Here is a 24164-nt window from a genome sequence, read left to right on the forward strand (position 1 = left end):
GCTGCTAAAATTAACTATAAATTGAGGCAGCATGGACTGCAATTTTGCAAATGCTTATAACATGACACCATGTGGGTAGATTTTCAAGCTGTCGGCAAATGCATGTAAACATTTCCTTCACTGCCAAAATTATTCAAGATAAAACAATTCCAGTCCAAATTTTTAAAGTCTGGCAAAACTGTAAACAACTGAAAACAGGGTCTTGCGATGCAATCAGTAGGGAAACGAAATCGTAGGTATATTTACCAGCCCCACTTGTATGAAAACACTTACAAGGCCAGATTGTCACCTGGTACAAATCAGAGAAACTACAGTGAGTGACTGACAGTATCTCTGATTCATGGCATGCATAGATAAAGCTTGTTAAATAAAAATTAAATTCTATACTTAGATCCTATGTGAGAAAGCATCTTTTATTGTTGCATTTTTAGTGTATCAGTGAGCTTATTAAGCTAAAATTCATAGCAACAATCCTAGATTATAATTAAGTTAACTCTCGGAAATGGCATCATAGTCTTTGTCATCATTATAGTGCTCATCTCCTGTAATGCCAATAAAATGTGATATAGTAGAACATTATATTCTAAATCCTACAAATTGATAGAGTCTTTTAAAAGGCAAAAGTCGTTTTCCAGGATATTCTTCTGAAATCTCTATAGTGTCATTTTTAGGTAAAAATAAAACTATAAACTCTTGAATACGAAAGCTGAGTTAAAAATATTTAGTTTCTAAATCTAAGCAAGAAAGTATGCTAGACTCTTACCTCTAAAACCATGATTTCTTTTATAGATTGTATATAAAAACCAACATCCAGGATGATATAGAGAGCTAACACCCCCCAAACCCCTTTAAAATTATTTTTTGTTTACACAGACCTTCAATCAGACATCTCAACCTAATAATTTCTGGTCAAAAATACCCGCAACGTTAAATATTTGGGCCTAGTTCTTCCGACATCCACTCCCAAGGGCATTCGCTTCTGATCTTTTGCCGTTCTCCCCAAAAAATCTTTGGGCTCAACAGAGATAAGATGAAGAAATGCATGTAAAGTACGGAAATAAAAAATTAAAATTAACTGTTTGAGGCAGAGTCCATGTAAGCAGAACATCCATACTAATGCATTATTTGTTATTCACGTTTTAAAGACATCTGTCAAAATAGTACCATAATACTGCTGATGAAAAAAAACCCCACATTTAGATCAGAGATCAAAACCAGAACTCAATATTTAATATCACATAATGTTATAGACCTCTGTACTTTTAAGAATTTTCTTCTTAGAAATCAATTTATATTTGCCTTTCTTCTGTTCTACCCTGTTAAACACAGTTTGATTCCCTGTAAAATTCCCATATCTTTTAATTGGTTATATCTTTCAAATAATTGTGAACAGATATTCTGACAATCCCAAAGTTTAACTCTTTGTATTTTTACAAATTTATACAAATAATATATGTATATTTATACAAATATTTATATAAATAATTTTATTTTATTTGTATTTATGGTAGTTACTGAGAACCCTGTTCTCTTGTGTTAAGCACTATGTAAAGTGCAACAAAAACACGATGGTCACTTTAATTTCTAGAGCACATTTTACCTTGATTTCTGCATAGAGAGATAGATGAAATACAGTTATCCTTGCTTGTCTCCCATAAAATAGACATATTTACCTGGAAAAAAGATATTTCTTTTTTACAACTTTAGACTATTTTTGAAAATTTTAAGTGCAAAATATTTTTCTCGTGAGTTAATGATCTTTGTTCTGCAAATAGCAACAAACCAGTGTCTACGAACTTCTTTCTTTCAAGTGCAGCCAAGGCTACCACACTACCCATGTTTCCTGGCATTGCTTGTCTCCTGGAATGGATGAAAAGAATGCCAGAAGAAGTCCCATTCCACCTCAAGTAAAATTCAAGGAGAGAACTCATGGAAGGGGAAGGTGACACTTATTCACAAGATCTCCAAGAAGACTTTACTCACTTGCAGTCTTTTTTTCATATAATTCTTGACGTCACACGCCTATACACACATACTCACCAGCACCATCTTCTTGATGGGTCACAGCAAACCAGTTTTGGACTTAATGGGTTGGTCCTCAGAATATTGCTTATTTCAGCTTCTAAAAATCTTAGGTAAGTTTGCTGCCCCTGTGTTTCCTTGTCTGCTGTATATGTTGACAGTCTCTTCTCCTGTTGAGCTAACAGGAAAAGAAATGTTGTATGTGATATGTTGCATGTTGCCATGCTCCTGGTGTACTGATGTAGGTCTTCCACTGATAAGTCATCCGTGTCTTGTCAGTGTGCAGTCCTTTTGGTCTCCATGCAAGCAACACATTCCTTAATTTTACTGCTGGAAAGAGTGTCCTGGAACAATTGCCTGGGGGTGGTATTTTTCATGATAAAGGCAAGCCATTTCTTTTAACCCTTCTCTGCTGTTCTAGTGCTTAAACACACAGGCATTTCTGTTCATATTTCATTCATACCAACCTTAGTATTTCACTTAAAAATCTCCACAAGAACAAAGTCTGTCTTCCACAGTGAAAAGACATATTAAGTGATAAGGTATAAATCTGATGGCCTATGTAGCATTCTCTGATATACTACTGTGGATGTCTCATATAGCTTGACATCCCTCAGCAACCTTCTTTGTAACATCATCAGTAAGAATGGACTTGCCAATATGCAGCACACCTCTTTTTAATGTGTGTCATGCTAAAGATCACCATATTCTGATCAATGCATATATCTATTGGAAACTATCAAACTCATCTGACTGTTCCTACAGATTGTTTCAATCATCAGATTGGCACTGGACTATCAGTTATTTCCTTTTTTTTACTACTGCTCTTCATATGAATTATCGATGCAGAATTAAAGGCCCATGAGTGAACATCTTAGGTTAACTTTTCTTCAAAAATATATTTTGAATAATTTTCAGAGAAACATCTAGTTTCAAGGACAGCATCTCTTTCTTTTCCCTTTTTGTTAATTCCAATCATATATCAGCTCTGATGTTTTATGCATAAAATGTTATAAACATGAAAAATTAAAACTTTTCTTCCAAGAATACCTCCAGCAAGAACCTAAGCAGAAGAATGATGCTCATGTAGTCAGAAAAAAAAATTATCATAGAATCGTTTAGGTTGGAAATGACCTTTAGGATCACCAAGTCCAACTATTAATCTAGCACTGCCAAGTCCACCACTAAACCATGTCCCTAAGCACCACATCTACAGGTACTTTAAATACGTCCAGGGATGGTGACTCAACTACTTCCCTGGGCAGCCTGTTCCAATGCTTAAAAACCCTTTCAGTGAAGAATTTTTTCCTAATATGCAAACTAAACCTCCCCTTGTGCAACTTGAGGCTGTTTCCTCTCATCCTGTTGCTCGTTACTTGGGAGAAGAGACCAGCCTCCACCTCGCTACAACCTCCTTTCAGGTCGGTTTAGAGAGCTATAAGGTCATACCCACGATATATGCGTTACCTAACCATAAGCCAACTTTAACTCCTTTTGCTGGTGCTTTTGCTGGTGTTAAGTCCTTACATGGTAAATCTCTACAGACTTTTGAGACAGATTTCCTCTAGTAATTTGTGAGCACCTTTGCCTATACTTCATGAACTGAAATGAGATTGGGGTATTCAGAACTTTTTCCCACAGGGTTCTTTTTTGTGATGCAATCCAAGTCAAAGCTACCTGAAAGGCATTTATTTTCCAAACATTTTGAAGTAAAACTTGAAATTTTATCATAGCTGATGCTGCCTTCATGGAAAGTACTTCTATAAACAATGATTATGGCAGAAAATGTCAAGGCTCTATAGGGAATTGTCTAAGGATTTGTTTGTACTTACTGAGATTTTATTCCATCCCTCTCTCAGAATAGTTTCCACTGATAAATGATACACTGTCTTGTGATGCACACAGGCACCGATTCCTGGTGGGCTCCATTTAATGTCTGGGAAAAAATCCTCTTTCTCATCTCCAAACTGTTGCCTGGACTGTTTTTCTGATTCATCATTGCCCCTCTGAGGTGTAAAGCAAGTTTGTAAAAATGGAAGCAGAGTGGTTAAGTTTCTTCCACAGTTACCACAAAATAATATAACTAGAATTTTAAAATACGCACATAAAATGTAATGCATTAATAGGAAACAGCCTGGGCACCTCAAGAAATGTAATCTGTTTTCAAACGTGATGATCTATGCTCATGGATATTACACAGAAGGCCAAAGGTCAAAATGTAGACAAATGTATTCATTGGCTCTACAACATGAAGAAATCATATCACCTGACCTCCCGCCTACCACAAATGACATTTTCAGTAGCTCCTGCATCAAACCCTTGTCTTTTAAAGACATCCAGTTTTTGCATTCTTCGCTAATTTATCTACTGTCTGATACTTTTTCTGTGAAATGTGTGCTACTAACTGTAACCTCGAGTTATCCCGTTTGTCACCAACCATTAGTTTATTCACTAGATTCAAGTGCTATCAGAATCCCAGTTCTTCCAGATATGATCAAGTTAATTCTCCATTTATTCATGGGTCTTTAGTGTTCTCCAACAAGCTAAAAATTCCAGACCTTATATATTTTTTAACTGTCTTGAATCTTTGTGATTTTTTTCTACATTGGTCTCTAATGTTTGGATGTCAGAGCAAAAGGCTTCCATATAATATAAAGGAGATCATTTAAGTACAATGGCTTCTATTTTCTGCTACTCAGCATTTCCTTGCTTATGCACTCATAATCTCATTCTTCCAACTGTACAGCTGGGAGCTCACATTCAAACAATTATTCATCATTTACCAAATGTATTTTCACTAATTTAAAACTCCAGACAAAATATATTATATTCCCTAGATGATTTTACAAGAGACATACAAGCTTAATCATATTTTCGTGAATATGAAAACTTTAATCTTATTTTATACGTTTACAAGTTTAATCTCATTTTCAGGAATACCAATGTTGTCGGTACCAGTTTGCTCTCTCTATATATGCAACCAGGAGCAAACCAGGTGCCCATGTGTACTTCCCATTTTAGGACAGTACAATGGGCACTAGTAAGTGAGTGCTAATGGCACGATCATTTACAAGGGTGTTTCTAAGATATGAAGAAACAGAGGGAGGGAATGCCTTTGCGCCAACCTTTATGCAACATGCACAGCAGATATATGAGTGATGTATGTAATATAACACACACATGTCCTGATAGCAACATATAGAGCTACATCCTTCCCTGCAATAGTCTTTTATCCTATTTACTGTTGTAACAGCTCTGAGATCTTTTCAAATTTTACATGTGTATATCTGTATTGATGTACTCTTACCTAATTAAATTCTGTATATTTCTCCAAGTCACGGGTAAAAGCACATATGGCAACAAATCAGGATCAGATCCATGTGGAAGTCCACTGGCAACAGTCCTCATAGGATGATGATTTATTATTGACAATTACTTTTTGAAATTCACAAGCTAACCAGATTTTAACCTATTTAATTTTTGCTTCATCGATTTTGTATTGTAGATTTTATATTAAATGTCTCCTACAAGTGAAAATATGTCACCAGCTACATTTATCAAGCACTTTCATCATCTTACATATCTTATTTCCTTAGCAATGTATTTTTCTCTAAGACAATTCAGTTCAGTGTTTCACTGCAATGGTTACACTTCAGTATAAACTTCAGGAATACGTTTGGGTTGTCTAAATCAGGATTTTATGAATATACAAAGCTTGATCACTTTGACTTGCTGAATTTCAAGTTCATTCATCTGCATGGACAGATCTCTGTCAACACAAGCTGATAGAGGTCACATTTTAATTCGTTTGACAGATTGGGTCTTCAAAGTTTTTTTACAGAATGACACTCAAAGAGGAGTTGTAGGATCCTCTGTAGTCAATCAATCTTCTTTCTGCTTACAGAATTTAATTGGGTTAGGAGATGTTAAGAGGTGTTGAAAGGACCAGGAACAGATAGAGACAATATCTGTAGAGGCCATAGAGTGCACGTCTATACTGAAGAAATGCACTGAGATATCCAAGGTAACATTATACAACGCTTGCGTGCTGAAAGCAGGATTATCATGGTAGCATAGGTTTTCACTTGAACTAATTTCCAAATAAAAGGAGTACCTTTACCCTCTCCTGCACTGTGTAATGCAGGCATACTCTTAATCTTTCACTGTTTGAAGAGCAAAATTCCTATAGTGAGTTGTCAGGCTGACAAGGGTTATTGAGTTCACTTTATTTCTTACAGGAAAGTAAAATAAGTTCAGCTTACCTTAAATAATCACTTTGGAATATCATTTTACTAGCTCATTTATTTCATACTTTCAACACATTCGTTTTGAAATGAAAATGTACTATTTTACAAAATAATGTACTTAGCAGATAAGATAATTGAAAGGATGTAAGAAAAAGCTACAGAATGGTGCTCTACACACAATAGGACATTATTTCCTTATTGCTCCTTAAATTTAGCTAATAAAATATCTTTCTGCAATGACTAAATATGAAGACTAAGTATGTATTTCCAGAAACCATAATTTGTTATCACATTTTCTGCACTAAGGGATTTCTTTTGTTGAAATGCTTTACTTTCTAAAATACTTAGTATATGGCTTTATGACTTTGGAAGGACATTCCTGACTCTCTGATTAAAACCTGGTCTTCTTGAGTTTCTTGAAACAGAGCAGCTGTTGGCACATTGTAGAACTCCATAATAGAATTTACATATACTAAATGAAAAATAAATTAGTTTGACCAAGTTCTCTTCTCAGTTGCACCAGTACAAACCATTTGGACAGTAACTTTTAAGAACATGAACACATATTAAAAATGTACTCATTATATTTATCTGCTCACAACTAGAAGACGCTCTGAAAACAGCCATACTTAACAGCACAGACTGGAATGAGAAAGGTTGTCAGTATGAAATAAAACTTTCTATAATAAAGAAAAGTGATGTTTTCTACCTACTTTAACATTTGAAAGCTTCCTCTAATTGTATTCATAAAGTCATGCAAAACATGAAAGACATAGGAAGCTCATCACCAGAAATTGTACATGCTTGTCATATTGCAGGGTCTTTACTAGTAAAGGTCTCTGTGCATAAGGTCAGCTCACTCTATCTTAAATATTCAGAGCTTTCAAAACTTTTCACTGAGAAGCATTAGTTGTCTAGTTTTTTGGAGAATTGGTTGCTTAACCAATGTGATTAGCCATGGTTCCAGAAACTTGACTTCAGACATAAGATTAGGAGATTGTAGGGAAAGTATTGGAATTGTAGCAACTCTTAAAAACTATTACAAAATTCTAAAAAACCACTTTAAAATGTCACAGAATACTTCAGGTATATTACTGCAATGCTTATTGAAAGATCAGAAAATATAATGTCTACTTTTAGAAGAAAAGAACACAAACTAGATACAGTTAAAAATAGAACACTATTTGTTTATTAAAACTTTTCTAAAAATGTGTTTATTGCATACAGTTATAATGTCAGCTATACCCTGAAGACTCAGGTCTGGCCACATATAAGTTTCTTTTCTGAAGTAGCAGTAACTTAACAGTTATAATTTAGGAAGGAAAAACAAAACCAACACAAAACAACCAAAAAAAATCCCTATTTTTTAAAAACCTGTCTTTCAGGTTTCACCTTGGGGCAAGTCTGACGTTAATGTGTTTTTCATCCTCCTAGCTGTACCCTAGCTGGGGCCCATTTACATGAACTAAAATCAATTTTTAAAAGCCAAAATCGGGCAAAACATTCATTTAATTTCATGCTATTTTAACATGTGCCTTGCAGAAATGATGAAGTCAGGAAAAAAATAGCCTCAAATCCACCAGTGAGGCCCCTTAAACTACATTTGTTTGCATACTTTGGCTTTACGAGAGTAGGTTTTAAAACGAGATTTACAGAACAAAAGCAATCTGAGCTGCAGTTAAGCAAGATACACAGGGCTGCAACTGATATTTTCTTGTGCAATGCATTTAATTCTCACATAGTAGGTGTTGTTGATGGATATGTCATAGATCAGCACTTCTTGGATATTTGAGTGGTCAGAGAAGTTTAGAAGTATTGAAACTGGAACATTCCAATGTTTCTCATGCCAAATCTGGTGTTACATTTAGAGGTGCGCATCATGTGCAAGTAAAAATTGAAAACGTTCTGGAATTAATGATCTTGCCTGTTAACCCCCTGCGATGTTGTAACTATATGGAATAAGTGTAAGAGACTTCTTAGAATAAATATTGATCATTTACTTGACATCAGATTTCTGCTTCTGAGGGCTGACCACAAGCCAAACAACATAAACGCAGTGGATTTTGGCACTCAGGAGCAGGAAGTATGACTGACATTAGGATTGACAGGTCAGGCTGCAAGAATTAAAAAAGGTTATTTTCGAGAAGCACAAAAAATTTTATTTCTAGATACCAACAGGTAAGATTTTCAAGGTAAATTTTACGGGTATACCACTTTATGCTTAATACATAATATGCTTAAAAAAAATAATCCTCTAGTGTTACCTTTGGACAGTGATTAGAAATAATCCTGTGGATTTAGACAATACCTTTCATTTGCCTGCTAGAATACAGGGCATCCACAGATACCAAATTTTATGGGGGTAAAGTTACTTCCTCAGCATCCTGTGGAATCGAGTTCTAAATGTAGTTTAGGCATAGATACTTCAAAATGACTTTACGGTTTTTCAGGTTGCTGAGAACTGTAAAGAAGGCACTAAGACTCACCACTAAGGTAACTATCAAACATGCTCTTGCACACAGAGAGAGTCTATATTATACAAGCCACGCATTGAAAAAATTCTGTCCCAGCAAGCAGTGGGACTTCATTATGGTTGGATGGGTGGCTTGGCAGGAAAAATCTCTTTCCTGAATCTTCCAAAATCTTAGTGCTGCTTAGCACCTTCTTGCGAAATAGTGCCCTCAATGCTCAGCTGAACATTCCAAGGTCTTTGTGGGTAGATAATCTGTGGCTACTTTTCCAATTCAAAATGCTCTACATTTTCAAAGGAATGCCAAAATACACAGAAAATTATATTTCTCAAATAAAATACGTATATCTTGTACACAGCAAACATCAGAAATAAGGTTCTTACGTACCTTCACAGAAAAAAAATCTTGTCCCTTAACGTATAAAACTCAGCACCAGAATACTTAGAATTTGTTTCAAGATGACTTTAGATCCCCCTAATGTTTATATGGCACATTGCAGTGCTGAGGAGACTCTAGTGATCTCTTAATAACTGAATAAGTAAGGGAATAGGATATACCCAGCAGTACAGTACAGTTTTTCAATAACCAGGCACATTGTTGGAAGATGAGAAGCGGGGTCATGATCACACAGTGTCACATTATGCCTTACAGATGCCTACATAGGACCCAACAGTTCTAACCACTACTCTCATTTTATATACATGAAAATTGAAAGAACATCAACAAGTAAATTGTTTTTACAGGTCAGAGACCAGAATTCAAGAATTCCTGTAACTTAGGCATGTGCTAGGTCTTATATTCTCTCCCAAAGTGCAGCAATTGTTAGCATGTTAATATCTGAGATTTAGCTTCTATAAATCAGTTTTTAGCTATGAAGATTTGTAGAATTCTGGAGTTCAGACTCCTAAAGGCTGTATTTTCCCATTCTTCCTTTGCTTATATATCCTTTTAACCTCCATGAAATTCAACTGTTGCATCTTGTATTCTTCTCATTTCAGTTAACCAATTGTCATATAGCTAAACACCAAATTCTTGTAGCCTAACTCTGTAAAAGTGGAAAGGGACAAAAGGCCTTTTTCTTTTAAGTATTTCTCACTTAAAAAAAAAACAGCCTGTGGAAGAAGCAGTCAGTGAAATGCTCCCAAGGAACACAAGCAACCAGCACCAGGGGACGTCCTCAAGCACATGCTCCTCTGGGTGCTTTGTGTCTAAGAAGTAATTGCACACGCACACATGTGAACGGAAGGTGTGCTCCATTAGCAGTCATATGGCCAGGCATCAGGTTTCACGCTCAGAAGTGCTTTAGTGGACAACACTCACAGGAAGCCAGCAGAAGCATCTCTGAGCTACAAGACCTGCAGGGCTGGTTCAGGCTGGGGAAGGAGCATGACACTCTGGAAAGCCCTGGACATTCATTCAGCTTACTTCAAGGGTGCAAACTCAGGGGCACCCTGCAGTGAGTTCAAGGTGCCCCACAAACGTGCTTTCCTGGTGCGTGACCAATGCCTGTGCAGATGCTCAAAAGTGAATGTTAACAGACAATTTACTGACCTGTCAGCCTAACCACTGTAGCTTGGAAGATCACAGAACAGATCCTCCTAGAAGCTATGCTAAGGCACATGAAGGATGGGGAGTTAATTTGAGACAGCCAGCATGGCTTCAGCAAGGGCAAGTCTTGCCCTTACCAGCCTTATGACCTTCTATGGTGGAGTGAATACATCACTGGACAAGGGAAGGGCCACAGGTGTCATCTATGTGAACTTCTGTAAGGCTTTTGACAACACACGTGATTTGACCGAACACGTGTGTTTGTCCCCCCACAACTCTAAATTGCAGAGATATGGATATTATGGGTGGACTGTTCGGTGGATGAGGAATTGGTTGGATGGTTGCATCCAGAGGGTAGTGCTCAACGGCTCAGTGTACAAATGGAGATCAATGATGAGTGGTGTCCCTCAGGAGACCATATAGGGACCAGTACTGTTTAACATCTTCATCAATGACATAGTGGGGTTGAGAGCACCCTCAGCAGGTTTGCAGGTGACACCAACTTGAGTGGAGAGGTTGACATGCCTGAGGGATGGGATGCCATCCAGAAGGACCTGGGCAAGCTTGAAAATTGCAACTGTGTGAAACTTAGGAGGTTCAACAAGCCCAAGTGCAGGGTCTTGCAGGTGGGTTGGGGCAACCTCCAGTATCAGTACAGGCTGGGGGATGAAGGGATTGAGAGTAGCCCTGCAGAGAAGGACTTGGGCTTACTGGTGGATGAAAAACTGGACATGAGCTGACAATGTTCACTTGCAGCCCAGAAAGCCAACCGCATCCTGGGCTACATCAAAAGAAGCGTGTCCAGCAGGGAGGTGATTCTGCCCCTCTATTCTGCTGTCCTGAGACCCCACCTGGAGTACTACATCCAGATCTGGAGTGCCAAACATAAGAAGGACATGGACCCGTCCAGAGGAGGGCAACAAAGATGATCAGAGGGCTGGAGCACGTCTGCTATGAAGACAGGCTGAGAGAGTTGGGGTTGTTCAGTCTGGAGAAGAGAAGGCTCTGGGGAAACTTCCAGTACCTGAAGGGGGCCTACAGGAAAGATGGGGAGGGACTCTTTATCAGGGATTATAGTGATAGGACAAGGGGTAATGGTTTCAAACTGAAAGAGGTCAGAATTAGATTAGATATTAGGAAGGAATTCTTTCCTGTGAGGGTGGTGAGACACTGGAACAGGTTGCCCAGAGAAGCTGTGGATGCCCCATCCCTGGAAGTGTTCAAGGCCAGGCTGGATGGGGCTTTGAGCAGCCTGGTCTGGTGGGAGGTGTCCCTGCCCATGGCAGGGGGGTTGGACCTAGATGATCTTTAAGGTCCCTTCCAACCCAAACCATTCTATGATTATATTATTCTATGACAAAATTACTCAAGCAGAGACTGGACTTTGTAAAAAATTTTATAACTTCATAAACTATATATGATATTGTTCTCTCCTAAAAAAGTTCATTTTGCTTCTCTGCAGTCTATACAGCACAGGACAAAGCCAGCAGTTCGTATATACCCATATCTATACCCATTAAAAAAAAATATATTTTTAAAATTTTTTTAAATATATATACACACACACATACATACATACACACACATCTGCGTTTTCTATATTCATATTCAGTATCCCTTTATAAGGCAATAAATCTAAGAATTCACAATTTTAGACACCTGCTATCATATCGAACAAACATGCACTGTGTAAGAGAGAATCCGTGTCTCGTGTTGCTAAAGAAAATCTTCAAGTTCTTTGGGTTTAAAGTGGCCTTAGAATTTAAATGAAATGGGGTTTGTTGCCTCTTGAGGAATTACCATTACCCTAAAATGATTTTGCAGTACAACATAATACAGCATAGCAGGTATCTCAGCTTTTTCTTTCTCCTTCTGCATCTTCTTTCTTCCACCTCTTCATTACTACAAATCCAGAACACAGGAATAAAACATGTGATTAATATGTTTCCAGAGAGCGAGCAGACAGAGCAGGATAAAAACAGCCACAGGCTTTTCCACGTTCAATGGCCCACCTTCCTTGGTGACAGGAGGAAGTATATATTCAGAGGATCAGACTGTATTAGGCTTTGGAGCTGTGTGGGTTTCTGACTCTTCCTGAGGTCTGAAGTGTTATTTTCCTGAAAAACCCTGCAGGCAGCTTGCCTGCAAACTTAATCACCTCCTCTCCCCTCCTAACACAGATTTCTTGCATCTATGAGTTTTCCCATAAGATGATTTATAGTGCATAAAATTCCACTTTACACCTAATGTAAATTATACTGCCAAGTATCCAAAAGCCAGCTATCCTCCAAAACTCGGTCTTTTAGGGGCAGTAGGCTGTCTGGTGTGAATGCCTAAGTGCTTTCTAAAGAGTAGTGGGTTTTACCAAAGTTTCCTCAGGCAACTACTGTATATTTCTATGATTTTAATTATTTAATTAATACTGCCTGTTGTGAATAAATTTGATATCTATTCATCCATTTTTCAGAAGGTCTACAGGCTTCCAGTCTCAGTCTTTTATCCCTTCTGGATGATTTTGTGAATTGTGCTAAACATTAGAGCTAGCAGCAATAGTTGGGAGTATCATTAATACAAAGCAGTAGACAACTGCTGTTAGAATAAATTTCCTTCTGGATATTTATACACCGTAGCTCAGCTTGAGGTACATCTACAGAAGCAAATAAATAAAAAGTACCAGAAGGTACGCGAATGAAACAAGCTGTCTAAGAACTCAGTGCTGAACCAATACAATTATAAACGTAAACATCTATCACACTTTTGAAAGCAAACTAATAGCATATCCCTAATTACACAAGATGATACAGAAATTGTGAACAAGCTATCCAGTACTACTGACAATTAGTGCTGGGAAGGCTCTAATATCAATGCTGGCAGCCTGCAGCCTTGCTGCTATAAGTAGAGCAGGAACGGACTTAGTGACGCTCTCAACAAAAATTGTTCATTCTTCTTCGGAATAAATAACTGTTTATCAAATTAACTCCTTTTATGGGAAAGATGGAATAAAAGGAAGTTATGCAAGACCTATAGCCTCCATAGCCTGCAACATACAAATATTCATGACTCTTTCAAGTCGAAATATGGTGGCCCACTCCTCAGCTGGTGAAGGCTCATTGTCATGCTACTTGACACCAATTTATCTGTCATTTCTGGGAACTGAGAAGGCATGTGAAAAAAATACTACAAATGGTTCTCAGTCATACGTTCTCATGTGTGTTAAGGCCCAATGACCGGCTGAAAGTCTGCAAACTGTGCTCAATAGTCATTTGTTGATGGCTAGAACATCTATGGGATAGACCACATCGCATGCTATCAAGTGCTATTCAATGCCTTTTAATGAATCTTTCCCCAGCTCCTTAACCCATTTCCCTTAGTAATACCTAAGTCCCTTTAATTTATGCTTAACTTCCATTTTTGTGTTTATATGTTCTGCTTCTTTTTCCATCTCTAGGAGATCAATGTTCTGTCACATCTTACAATCTATCCTCCTCTTTCTGTGTTTGTACAGGACTTAGCACAGTGGTCTGTCTGTGCAGTGTTTTAGGGGTGAATACGGAGTACACTGGAGGCACATGGGACCTTATGTACCTGATAGGGCTTTTAGCTTTTAACAAACCATTGACTATGCTTAGACAAGTTATCTGCAGGCTGTCGAGGAGGCAATTATGTAGATAAGGTGTAACAAATAATACACAAAAACCATAAGGCTCGTGACTGATATAAAGCTTGCTCAGTCCATCTGTGCTCATAGGTGCTGCTACAATTCAAGCTGCAAGACAGCAATAGAGACTATGAAAAGGAGGCTTTTGCTACTGTAACAATATTTCACCAAACCAAGGAATTAATTTTGATGGCTTTCTTAGGCCAACATTGGCATGCCAGATATTTTGCTGTAAAATTACAATCTCCTGGGCTGTTTTGTTTTTTTTTTTTTTTTTAATGAAAGGACTAAATTTTATTCACCAATCAGTGTGATGACAACTATTTCACTTGCCTTAATTGTCTTGGAAATACAAATTCAAGTGAATAGTTAAGAACATGAGTTAGTCATAGGTAAAAAAAACTCTCTGAGGATTATTTATGGTGCTATTTCCATGTTCCTGGCTTCAGTTTCCTATTGGAAATGGTGAAGCTTGCTGTGTTCCAGTCACAATGTTTATACTTCCTACACAAATAACAGGATACACTTCATATAACGCTACTAAATTTAACCTTAGAAGCATATTAGCTAATAGTGTTTTAAAAGGAGAAAAGTAATAAATACAGTGGTAGTAGCCATTCTGGCAATTTAAAATAATGTGCTAAAAAATAACGTCTCTTGTGCTGCCCTCAAAATGGTAGGTGAATATACTATATTAAGGTTTGAACTATAAAAATGCATTCGGGGTAAATATTTTACTGTATCAATGATTGAAGAGTCTTTTCATGACAGAAATAGCGAAAGAGTTCACGTGCCTGATCAGAAGCCCTTGAACATGACAAATTCTTCCTTCAAAGAGTAGGACTGAGCAGCATGCCCTATCTGCAGGGACGTAAGACCTAAGTTCTGAGACAGTTTCTCTAACTGTTTTTCAGAGGTCTTCTCTGATAATGCGTCCAGGTATCATGCTGTTTAGAATAATTCGATGCCCATTGAAGCCTCCCAATAACAAGGAGTATTGAAGCTAAGGTACAGATCCTAGGAAGTTTCTACTTTTTTTTTTTTTAAATAACAAGTTTTTTCACAGCTCCCATATTGATAGATAACATTCAATAGTTTGTTGCATAAGGATCCTTGATAGCTAAGAAACATTTTGAATGATAGATTAAGCATTCTGCTTAATAACCTATTAATAATATGTCTCCCTGCAACAATCAAAAAAAGCGTCTGCCTTTCGGTTCCAGAGCAGAGATAGTAATAATTTAATGACAGGTATAGTTTGGTCTCATTGGAGCTAACAACTATTAGGAGCAGAGAGCCTATTTATCTTTATTGCTTCAACTTGAGCCATACAAACTTGATAGATGATTCTGTCACAGGAAGCTCAGTGTCACCTACTGGTACCACCAAATATTTCTGCGCTCTGATTCATAGTGTATTTCTTTTGGTTATGGATCACTAACCCAACAAGGTCTGACAACAGGACAAAGTTTCTTGCAATGATCCAGGAATCCACTCATGCTAACATTGCTCTTAAAAGTGGAAGCTTTTTATGTGATTGTCCACATACTGTCTTTGAATTTACTGTACCTGAACAGGTATAAGTTACTTTCTGGAACGTTCTTTGTCTACTTTGTCTGCTTCTTTCCTACTGCAGGTAAAGCATTACTTAATCTCGATTATGCATCTTCTTTCTGCATCTATTTAAACTCAAGCTCATCTTTTTGAGTGTCAGTGATTAGAACTGCAGACAGAACTCTAGGTGTCTGTCTCCTGTGCTTTGGATATTGACATGCATATTCTCCCATCCTACTGAAAATATTTTTCAAATACCTTAGTACCGCATCTGACCTTTTCAGATGCAATTCATTAATGGTTCAAAGTAATTTTTACAGTTTTCATACTAATCCCCAAGTTCTCTAATTTTAGAATGCCTTAGAATACTTTATGTGAAGTCCAGAGAGCTTACACTGGCTGCATTGTTCTTTTACAAAACATGAAATTTTATCAGAGAGCCATACAGCTGGCTTGGTATGACCTACTTTTGGTAAATTTGTGTTGCACCTATTTCCATTTCACATTTACTGCCCTTTCTCTAATTAGATTAATTAAAAATCTCTGCTATTAGAACTGCTCTTGACATGCAAGTTTCTTCCTTCTGTATTACAGAAAAAAGATTATCTGATCCCCCATACTTCAGTGTGTTGAAATCTTTTTGTTTTGATGCCACCGAGGATGAAGTAATTAGCCCCCGTTTAATTAGAGACATCAGGGCTTTACAGTTGATGCGCTTTGTCCTTAACCTGAGAAGGAAGTCTGGGCAATCAATATTTATTGGAACCAAGGCTACTTTATAACATAACTGCAACAGAAAAAAAAGAGTCTGTAATAGTAACAGAAATCACAGAATCACAGAATCATAGAATGGTTCGGGCTGGAAGGGACCTTAAAGATCATCTAGTTCCAACCCTCTTGCAATGGGCAGGGACACCTTCTACTAGACCAGGCGCTCAAAGCCCCATCCAGCCTGGCCTTGAATGTTTCCAGGGACAGGGCATTTACCACCTCTCTGGGCAACCTGTTCCAGTGTCTCACCACCCTCACAGGAAAGAATTCCTTCCTAATATCTGATCTAAATCTGACTTCTTTCAGTTTGAAACCATTACCCCTTGTCCTATCACTATAATCCCTGATAAAGAGTCCCTCCCCATCTTTCCTGTAGGCCCCCTTCAGGTACTGGAATTCTCCCCAGAGCCTTCTCTTCTCCAGACTGAACAACCCCAACTCTCTCAGCCTGTCTTCATAGCAGACGTGCTCCAGCCCTCTGATCATCCTCTGGCCCTGCTCTGTACCCGTCCCAACAGGTCCATGCCCTTCTTGAGTTGAGGACTCCAGAGCTGGATGCAGTACTCCAGGTGGGGTCTCACTAGAGCGGAATAGAGGGGCAGAATCACCTCCCTCAACCTGCTGGACACGCTTCTTTTGATGCAGCCCAGGATGCCGTTGGCTTTCTGGGCTGCAAGTGCGCATTGCCTGCTCATGTTGAGCCTCTCATTCAGACATCATATTTTACAGGGATAACAGACACAGAGAAGCATATTAAGAAAGGCTTCTCTGTGGTAAAAGAAAGAAAACTGGTGAAGGAAAGAGGTATTCCAACAAATTTTTAATGGAAGCAAAATCTATTTGGATTTGTGATATTAAAATCTCTTGCCAGAAACTCACTATGCGCATTTATCAGCTGGGAACATTGAATTACAAGTAGCTGAAAGTATTTTTTTCCATTATGTTGGGAAGCAGTATCAGATATGATATAGTCACTTTGAATTGCCTTTAAAATAAGATGTAACTGGAACAGGTGATATTTTTATTTCTTGAGATTGGACAATTGTCACTCAAGCTGATAAATGGGTTCATTCAGAATAACAACTACTCACTGAAAATAGTAACAGCCACTTCCCAAATACGGTCTGCATGCAACCAAGGAATGAATCTCTCTGAAAGGCTTTCACTTGCCCACCATAATTACAAGGGTCTGGGTGTTGTTACAGGTTTGGGTTCACGACAGAGAAAGAACAGAAACATAACTGACGTAATGTAAGATCACTTCAGGGCCTCTAGTCTCTGCAAGCAGTCCCAGTCTAATTGAGAAAAAGCTAGGACTTGAGGGCTAGCTCTGGGCTTCGGAGGAGAGTTCTCAGTGGAAAGAGCCCTGGGATACTGGAAGGAGACACTAGGAATTAAAACACAAAAATAGTAATTTGGGGAAACAGAACTGTGAATCTCATCTTGGTAAATAAGAAGACTTGAATAAGAGGCATAATGACTCAGCTGGCAGTACTTACTCTAAAAGTAACAGCCTTCAATAAATTTGATATTACCTAATTTTTCAGAATGGAAAATCAGAACAGAAAGCTTCATAGGATTTTAAGTCCTAAACTCACAGTTTATTTTTATATGTTCTATTGCCCTGTTGGCAGCTTCCTATGAGTGTGTTATATATTCCTCTCTTATCAATGATAGTGGTATCAATTGATATTTCTCAACCTGAGTTACTTCCAGTGTAACTACTGCTGGTGTAATCCATTTGATTTCAGATCCCTGAGAGGACACTATAAATTATCCACACATCCACAAAAATTATGTTTTGCTTTCAGGATGCCAGAGTCTGAAGCAAATCTTGGTGTAAACCAGAGTAATTCTGAGTTTGTTGTAATTTACACAAAATATTTCTACTTAAGAGCATTCCCTGATCCACCCCAATTTTCATGGGGATTTGCTTCAGTCTGTAGCACTTTTGCCTCCTATTTAAAGTAGCCAAAATTTTTTTCATAAAACTGTGACTTACAAAAATGCTTCCTCCTCTCTGCAGCATAGGATCCTTGTATTGGATGTTGTAAAGACAACAGCATGGAAAATATAACATAGGAAAGAGTCTCTTTCTAGACGCAGAAAGGTATGGGAAGTATCAGAGATGGAACCTGGCTGTTAATTCGTCTGTTCCCAGGTGCTACAGGCAAATTCCTTGCATTCAGACAACTCTACCTGCAGCCTTGGTTGGTCTGCCTCTGCAGTTACCAGCGTTGGCCATGTTTTATCCTCACTTCATCTCTGAAAGATGGCTCCATCCTGACTAAAGAATACGTTTAATTACTGTTGAAATTATAATAATAAAAATCAAAGTAATTTCTAATCTTCAGTCTTGATCTGAAAAATGTTTGACTCTTTCTGCATTACCTTTACCTGTCTGGTCCAATTTTCATTCTGTCATTTCTTTCTATTAAAATTCTCTCTTGCAACAAAAAAAGACTTAGCGTCTTCTTGGCTAGCCCAGATATCAGTCGTATTTCTTTGCTTTTGTTCAGCTACACTTGTGGTTATTGTCCTTTAACCAATCTACATCTCAGTGAGATAACTTTGGTTTTGACACTGCTTTCTAAAACACTAATCTCTGATGCTACACTATGCCTGGCTCTTTCAGAATATTTAAGAACTACCTGTTTTGTCAATGAAGTTTTCCTGACTTATTGCAAAAATAGAATTTCAACTTCATCATAATACTTTCACTTTGTCTTACCTGCTAAATATCTTGACGTCAATAATTCCTCTAAGGTATTTGTCTACTTCATTCTATGAGGTGTTTTAAAGATTTTTCTCCTCAACTAAGCAGTCTGTATTTTTTTCTCTACCCGCAGGCTCTTTCTCAACTAATGACAGTATATAAGCCAGACTGTAGTCCCTCAGGATCTCTCCAGAGACAAAAGACTTTAAACATCAGCCTAAAAATTTCTGTAATTTAAATTATTGCTTGATGTATAATTCCTTGTTGTTGATTTTGAACCCTCAAACATTAAACCTGTTAAAATATATTTAACTTTAGATGGTTATGGTGCATTAAATCTTGACTCACCATTCAGAACTGGAATAAATTTTTCTTTCTTTTTAATTCATTATTATGCCACCTTTTTGTATATCTGTTTTCAAGACGATATTAAATACATCCCATCCAAAATCATTATAAAATAGTTTGAAACTGCAAAATAAATACAGTCTATGTTATATTCTCTATAGTGTTGCGTGTTTTTTAAATTGCAACTGACTTTCATTATAATCTGATACCTGTGAAAGATGTATTGTTGTCACAAAAACATTTCCAAACACAAATGAATCTCAATATATAATAGAATGAATCTCCTATTAATTTCCTGGAAATTTCTAATAATTCAGAGTCTACAATCAAGAGCATGCTGTATACATTTTTTGACTCGTCTTTTTCACAAGCAGCCTTGTACATCATCCCTTTAAAAACTTATGTGCACACACACACAATTTGAAACAACACAGCTGTGATTTTGGGGCTCTGCATCGTATGTAGCACACAGGTGGAGGTTCTACATTTCCTTGATTTTTTTTTACCTGAGTGTATGGGAATCTGAAACCAAATTGATGTCTGTGAAGGAAAACGAAGAGAGAGCAAAGCAACCCCCCAGGGATAAAAGGCACAGTATTCATTAGCCTGTGCTCAGTGTGTCCAGCACCTGAGCCTTCACTGCTGTGTAGTATTACATTGTGTGGGATAGATAAAGCAATTCATATGGAACTACTCTGGGTTTACAGAGTGTTGCATCCAGCAGTGAATAGATAACTCCAAGACTTATAGTTATTGAAGGGTATTCCCAGCAAGACAATATTCTGCTAGTCCATATTAGGTGAACATATCTTTTTCAAGTAATCCTTACGTATTCTCTCAAAAACAATTTAGCAGAGGGTATGTGAAAGTACAAGGCTGAAGCTCCCAAAAAAACCCTCAAAACCTTTTCCTGATAAATGCTCTACAACTTGTTTGAAAGAACAACATCCTAAGTATGTCTTTTATAAACTGCCCCAAAATCAAGCTAAATTTCCTATAAGGTAAGTCAATATGTTCATGAAAAATTGCTTTTTGAGATGAAGTGTTTTCAGCTCTTTAGTCACACTGACACTGAGATTAATCCAGTAGCCATACCAGGAAAATACTACGCTGGCCATCTTCTGGCAAAGAAGTTTTCTTAAAAAAAAAAATATTCCTTATTAAAAGAAATTACTTAAATTAGTAAGAGGAGAAGTGGTCTTTACTATGATGAAGGGTATTTGGCTCCATATTAGGGTCCTCCTGTGAATGGCCTTGCTGAAGGAACGAGGAACCTTTTTCCCTAATCGGTCCCATCCTCGTAAGTTAGCTGCCTTTATCTAGACACAGCCTGTCTGTGGTTACAAATTCCTCAGCACAGAGTTTTCTAAGGATATAGTAAAGTAATGAGGATCTGAATTCTCAATGAACTTGGTAAAAATTATGCTGGATGACAGAAGGAAATCTGGCTGCATGCTTAAACAAAACACAATATGCACAGCAAACCTCAGTTTCTTAGAATGGTCTTGATTTCTTCAGGCAGCAGGGGATGCCAGTATTCCTACCACTTAAAGAAAAACTGTAGAAGTCTTGCCTGCCTCATTGTTTTCAATAGGATTAAGTTAGGTATCAGTTTTCCCATATTCTTCAAAGACATTATTTATTGCGAAGTCTTGCATCCTGCTAGCCAAATGAACTTAGTCCAAAATAACACCCCTGAATTACCAACTCTGTAGTTCATAATTCACATTCAGCTGATGTGATCTGATACAAACTCAGAGTGTTAAATCTAATGAAGGAAAAGCCCCCTGTATCTGCAGAAGATTTTTGAAGACAGTACAACATTAACCAATTTTGTGACCTGATATTGTTGGTGGGCAACAGCCACTCCTAGATAGTTGGGATTCTGCAGGTATTTTGTTCTGCAACTTCTAAAGGAAGAAGGAACATAAAAGCACACATTCCTTTCTTGTGCCTCAGCTGCACATATATTCCACAGGCAGCCCAGTAAACTAGGAATGCAGCACTCCCACAGAGACTGAAACGACTGCAAAACCAGCTGAAACAGAACCAGAATAAAATTTTGCTCCCAGTAGCTGACCCTTAAAATGTCACTGGAAAATAAGATGGAAGAAAAGACTCTGCCTGTATAGTAGTTGGGAGGGGAGTTGTTTGGGTTTTGTTTTCCTTCAAATTACTGTGAATGACCTGGAAAAGGATGGAAAAAGAAATTGTGCTCAGAGCTTATCTTTAGAAGAAATGTATCCAATTCTTTTCTGGTTAAAACATAGGGTAACTGCCTATCTCAATTATACTAAAACCAGAGCAAATGAATCAGTGAAAGCTTGATTAATCAGGTAGTGTAGCATATGTCATTGGTATGCTTGAGAAAAAAATTAATCTCATAAAATTTCCCAAAGGAACTTACATGGCAAAATGGCTTGCTTACACCTAGAATACAAGATGCAATACTGCAATGTTTTGCTTCCTTCTATTTTTTCTGCTATAAAGGATATATAATGGCAACAAAATGCATGGGACAAATAGTTTTATACATATTTATTTTGGCAAATTAGTTTAAACTACAGTGTGAAATGTAACACAGGAATCTGTCAGAAGATACGTCTTTTCATTTGGAACAAAAATATCTTAAGTGCAATCAATTAAAGTATTATACTGGTATGGGTAATTTGCAAAACAGATTTTCTCTGCTCTGAATTTCACTTTCTATAGAAACTTTATCTTCTACTTTGTCTAGGTATAATAGAACAGGAAATATCAGAATATATTGACACAAAAAGATTTCAGATGTAACAATTATAGCAGTGCCCAATGTAAAGTTGGCAGTTTTCTCCAGCTTAAGCAAATTTAAATGTTAAACTCTCTGTCTTATTATGAAATAGCCTATGAGAACTAAACTGTCAACATAAAAACTGCTAGAAATACAGTGCCTGGAGCACGGGCCTCTAAAATATGATGGTTTCCACTTCCAATATGTTTCAGTTTTGCTTCACATGAACCAAATTTAATGCTTTTTTACTTCAAGCTTTTAGTTGGAATGAGCTTAAACTTGCTACACTGCCATACACAGACCCCATAATATTCACATTTGCTCAGTATTAGACCCATTCCTCTTTGTAAACTTTTGTGAACGTCCTATGAAACTAGGAAGAAATTAAGTGTATAATCATAGAATCACAGAATCATAGAATTGTTAGGGTTGGAAGGGACCTTAAAGATCATCTAGTTCCACCCCCCCTGCCATGGGCAGGGACACTCCCACTAGATCAGGTTGCTCAGAGCCCCATCCAGCCTGGCCTTAAAAACTTCCAGGGATGGGGCTTCCACCACCTCTCTGGGCAACGTGTTCCAGTGTCTCACCACCCTCATGGTGAAGAACTTCTTCCTAACGTCCAGTCTGAATCGACCCATCTCTAGTTTTAATCCATTCCCTCTAGTCCTACCATTCCCCGACATCCTAAAAAGTCCCTCCCCAGCTTTCTTGTAGGCCCCCTTAAGATACTGGTAGGCCTCTATAAGGTCTCCATGGAGCCTTCTTTTCTCCAGACTGAACAACCCCAACTCTCTCAGTCTGTCCTCATAGGAGAGGTGCTCCAGCCCTTTGATCATCCTCGTGGCCCTTCTTTGGACACATTCCAGCATGTCCATATCTTTCTTGTAGTAGGGGCTCCAGAATTGGACGCAGTACTCCAGGTGGGGTCTCACGAGAGTGGAGTAGAGGGGGAGAATCACTTCCTTCGACCTGCTGGCCACGCTTCTCCTGATGCAGCCCAGGATACGATTGGCTTTCTGGGTTGCTAGTGCAGACTGACGGCTCATGTTGAGCCTCTCGACCACCAGCACCCCCAAGTCCTTTTCTTCAGGGCTGCTCTCAAGCCGGTGACTGCCCAGCCTATATTGGTGCTTGGGATTGCCTGGACCCAGATGGAGGATGGTCTAGGTGAACTTCATGAGGTTGGCATGGGTACACCTCTCCAGCCTGTCAAGGTCCCTCTGGATGGCATCTTTTCCCTCCAGCGTGTCAGCCACCCCACACAGCTTGGTGTCATCGGCAAACTTGCTGAGGGTGCACTCTATGCCACTGTCCATGTCGCTGACGAAGATGTTAAACAAGACCAGTCCCAGCAATGATCCTTGAGGGACTCCACTTGTCTCTGGCCTCCACTTGGACATGGACCCATTGACAGCCACTCTTTGGGTGCAGCCGTCAAGCCAGTTCTTTATCCACTGAATTGTCAGTCCATCAAATCCATATTTTATCAGCTTGGAGACCAGGATGTCATGCAGTACAGTGTCAAAGGCTTTGCTCAGGTCCAGGTAAATGACGTCAGTTGCTCTCCCCTTGTCTATTGATGTTGTGACCTTCTCATAAAGGCCACCAGGTTTGTCAGGCACAATTTGCCCTTGGTGAAGCCATGTTGATTGTACCCAATCACCTCTTTGTTATTCTTCTGCCTCAGCATTGCCTCCAGGAGGATCTGCTCCATAATCTTACCAGGCACGGAGGTGAGACTGACATGATAATGAAGGAAGGTAAGTTGCTAGTTCATTTTGAGCTAATTCTGGACAGGGAGAATACCTGGGAGCCAGAGCTAGGAGGTGGATTTTTCGCAGCCTACCAAATCTGTATGACACTGAGTCTCAAACTACGGTCACAGATCTCAGTAGCTTTCAGTTCATCTGAGGCGGCCCACAGGAACATCTTAGCATTGTGTTTGTGATGGTTTCATTATGGTTCATAACTATAGGCCATTCTTGCCTGCCTTCACCAAGGGAAGAGCAGGAGCTTTTGTTCCTTTCTAGGATTGAGAGAAAGCCAAGTAGATGTT

This window comes from Rissa tridactyla, chromosome 2 (genome assembly GCF_028500815.1).
Source record: "Rissa tridactyla isolate bRisTri1 chromosome 2, bRisTri1.patW.cur.20221130, whole genome shotgun sequence".
In the NCBI taxonomy this organism is placed as follows: Eukaryota; Metazoa; Chordata; class Aves; order Charadriiformes; family Laridae; genus Rissa; species Rissa tridactyla.